The sequence below is a fragment of the Pterocles gutturalis genome, unplaced genomic scaffold (assembly GCF_000699245.1).
Source record: "Pterocles gutturalis isolate BGI_N339 unplaced genomic scaffold, ASM69924v1 scaffold30072, whole genome shotgun sequence".
NCBI classification, from domain to species: Eukaryota; Metazoa; Chordata; class Aves; order Pterocliformes; family Pteroclidae; genus Pterocles; species Pterocles gutturalis.
The window spans coordinates 3,677-7,687 of NW_010108821.1; positions in this window are offsets into that span (position 1 = coordinate 3,677).

A 4,011-nucleotide genomic window follows, 5' to 3' on the forward strand; every position below is an offset into this window, starting at 1 on the left:
AAAAAAAACTCGAACCATTTTCTAGGTAAACCTTAACTTTTCACTACTTTCCATTTTGCTGAATGAACAAGGGCAGGTTTTTCTTTATTTTCCCCTTCGACTTCTGTTTTAATTTGTGTTTCCTTTTATAACATTTAAGCTCTAAGATGCTCAAACTTTGCCTCTCAAAACAACGTACCGCATCCTGCTCTGTTGTGTGTATCGGTTTAATTTGTTACTTTCTCCCCCAGAATGCTGCTGAGCGAAGAACGGGCGAATTTTCTGGTGTAACTTCAGAGAAACATTTATTCAGAAAATACCTCTTCATAACAATAAAGAAAACCTATAGTGAAACTATTGCCACCAATCCTTTCTGTTATTTGTAGCTGAATTTGCAGCTGAAGGACTGGAACATCTGAATAAATTTTTTCTTGTAATTTCGAAGAAACAAAGGCCAAAATAAAAGTGAGCTAACGGAGTTCAAAGTTTACATTTTTGTTGCTACTGCGTCAGTGGAGTGTTTATACGTACCACAAAACGTGGTAAGTTTATAACATTTTGAATTAATTTACTATTTCGTAACATTTTAAAATATTTCCAAACATATTCAGTGAAGACCTTGGGCAAAGAGCAGCAGCATTTCCAAAAGGAGCATCTATACCAAAAATGACTGGTTCAACTCCTAAAAAGGATATACTGGGGTTTTTTGTTTGTTTGTTGTTGTTGCTTTTTTTCCCCGGAGATGATTATAAATCTAAAATATATAAAATAAAGAGCCGAGAAAGAGCAGATCATCCTAACGGCTGAGGTAAGGAATCAGGGGAAAACGTCCTGATTCTGGGTGCGCCTTTCTCCCCGAAATCTTGCACCCGCTCTCTTTTCCAGTCCTGCGAGGGTAAATCTTCGGTTTGGAGAGAATGAACCTCTCCTCCCACCTCCCCCCAAACTAGCAGCAGACAAAACCTTTGTCTCCTACTTTGCACAAAACCTTTTTTTTTTTTTTTTTAAATGAACATTTAAAAGAGATGCGTGTCCCACCTCCATCGCATCCCAGCACAGATCCTCCGGATTCACTCTCCTTTTTTATTTTTTTTCCCCCAGCCTCCCATAATTTACCTTCGCAGGGAAAAAAAAAAATAAATGTAACCTATAAAATCGGCAAAATAGCTATAATTAACCCTATATTTTATGCCTGGGGATTATTCGCCCTCGCCCAGCAGACCAGCCCGGCCGCTGCCGTCAATGACATCAAGGTGTTACGCGAAGGGCGCGGGAGAGCCGCGCCTAGCGTGGAGCAAGGGCGCCACCTCGCGGCGCCGCGGGGACCTGCAGCCTACAGGGGTTGAGGGGGGGGATTTCCTTGAAGGGGGAGCAGGAAAAGAGGGGGGGTCCCGCTAGGACCTGGGGAGATAAAAGCAGCCAAAAGTGAGGGGAAGTGAAAGAAAAAAAAATGAGAAAAAAATGGAAAATGGGGTTCATCCTCCTCACCCCTCAGCGCTGGAGTTTTACGCGTGGAAAACTCCAGCATCCAGTCGCTCTGGCCGGCAATAAAAGAGGCAAAATGGGGTTTGCTTTTGAAAACCACTATTGTTTCAAATTCCGAGACTAAACAATTGGTCATTCTGCTCTGGAGGGGGAAGGCCAGAGCTGTAAACCGAAGAGCTTCCCAAGCCCAGACGTCTGGCCAGAACTTTGAGTGTGTGAGTGTGAGGGTGCCTCTGTGTGTGTGTGTGTGTTGTTGTTGTTGTGTGCATGGCTCAGCATTCTGGCAGCTTGGAATTGCTTTAAAGGAAAAAAAAAAAAAAAGAGTAAAAAAAAAAAAAAAAGAACAAAGGGAATAATCCAGAGCGCTGGATTTTCACGGCATCTGCAAGAGAAGAATAAATTAGCCAAAGTCCCTCCCCACCTTTTCTCTCCCTCTCTTCGCCCCCCACCCACCTTATTTTTTAAAGACCCCCCTCCCTCAAGGAAAAAAAAAAATAAAGAGGGGAACTTTGTATGTGAGCGAAACAGAAACAAGAGCACTTACACGTTGGATTTCCCCACATTCCCAAGTCGTTGTAGTAATTTAGGAGTTCCTGAAAGTTTTCTTGCACTGTTTGCTTTACAGCCGTTTAGTTCCTTAACCTTCAGAAATTTATACCCTATAAAGTTTTATAGCGGTCATATTCTTTTATTGCAGCACACTGCACTGAATTTTCCTTTTTCTTTTTTTTTTTTTTATGACAAGTTACTTCCCTTTCTCTCTCTTCCCTCAGTAAGCTTCAAATATCTTTCTTATTCTTTTGTTTTCTTTTCAGAGCTGCCCCAAAGAAAGGATTTTTTTTTTAAGAAGTGAAATATTGCCCTTTAGAGCCCCCATTATGTTAAAAATTAGTGGAAAGAGAATCTTGGTTATATTCCTCACTACCTGCTTCCTGCAGGGCTGAGCAGGTCTTAGGGATTGTTTGGTTTTGGTTTGGTTTTGTTTTTTGTTTTGTTTTGGTTTTTGTTTTTTATTTTTAATATAGAGATAGAAACCCTTTCCCAGCGCTTGTATTTTTTCATGAGCAATAAAATGTCAAACGAATTTAGAGAGGGAACGATAGGAACCGCTCATGGAGCCCTTGGAAAAAGGAACCGCGTGTCAAATCCGAGGTGATGCCAAGCAGGGAAAGCGGGGTGGGGTTTCTCACTGTTTGGTTTGGGTTTCTAATTTTTGCTTTAGCAAAGTTTTCCTTGGGTGGTAGGGGAATAAACCAGAGAAAGTCAAATAAAGCCAGTCCAGTCTGCGCCTCGGCTTCTGGTCCCCTAAGGCTGAGGCGGGAATGCAAAGATTAAACCCTCAAAACCAAACAAATCAACAAACAAGCAACCTCTGGTAAATGTAACCAAAGATTTAGGATCTTCTATTTTAAAATGAAAAAAAAAAAAATTAGAAACTCAGCAAGTTTGCATGGGACCAAGTAAGCACTTGCCACACCGGAGAGGAATTATTTCCGTTTGTCTCTGGACTTTTTTTTTCAACCCAAGCAAAAATTGATTCTTATAATACACTTAACGAGCCACTAAAGAACGCAGGAAAACACGACGAAAATATTTCTGAAATTTTAGATGAAGCAGTATAACACAATGACATATAGGTGCTGTTGTTCTAAAATCGATTTTTATTCTGGAGCATTAAACATCTCTGGAAAATACATCCGGGCTGATGCTACAGAAGACAGATTTTTTTTCAACATTTTTTAAGTAAGCATATTTCCTAATAAAATGAACTATCATTTTAAATTCTATTTTAAAAGACCCTTATATTGTCGTCTTAAAAATATCCGCTCTTTACCACAATTCTAAGGAAAGCGAAAAACGTTTCTAAATCCTAGTGGCCGATGGGTTGCAAACATCAATTAAGTCACAGACACGATTCCAAAAAATACAGTATTGAGGATTTAGGCAAGTCCATCCTCAGTTCGAGATATGAGGAATAAATCAATTCAGCATGAAGCAGATTTGAGATTCATCCATCCTTGAGAAGAGTCAAACAAAACGGAAAAATTTGACTGCCCGGCTTAAACACAGCTAAATCATCTTTTTCGACCCACTATCTTTTTTTTTTTTTTTTTTTTTTGCAATAAATCCGGATTTAGATAAATGATCCTGCTGCCACCAACTTTTTTTTCCCCACCTCAAAATGTCTCCGAAACAGCTTTTCTTAATTGAGTTTCGAGGAAAGAGATTAGGGGATTTGACACAGGGTGAAGTTTGGTTACATTTAACTCCCTCCGGCAACAGAACAGTTAAATTTTGAAGCCCTCAAGGAGCTACTTCATGACGGAAAGTTTTACACGAGAAAGTCTAGGCATTAAAAAAAAAAAAAAAAAAAAATCAACCCGGCTTTCCGAGGAATGGTCTTAAGCACTTAAGGTCTGGTTTCTGGTCGAGTGGGATAAATTTTTTTTCCCCTCTTTCAAGAGGAATTGAAGTGGTGGAAATTTCAATGCACCGAGGAGCAGCTATTTGATTCTTATCTCTGAATCATGGAGAGGAAAAAAAAAA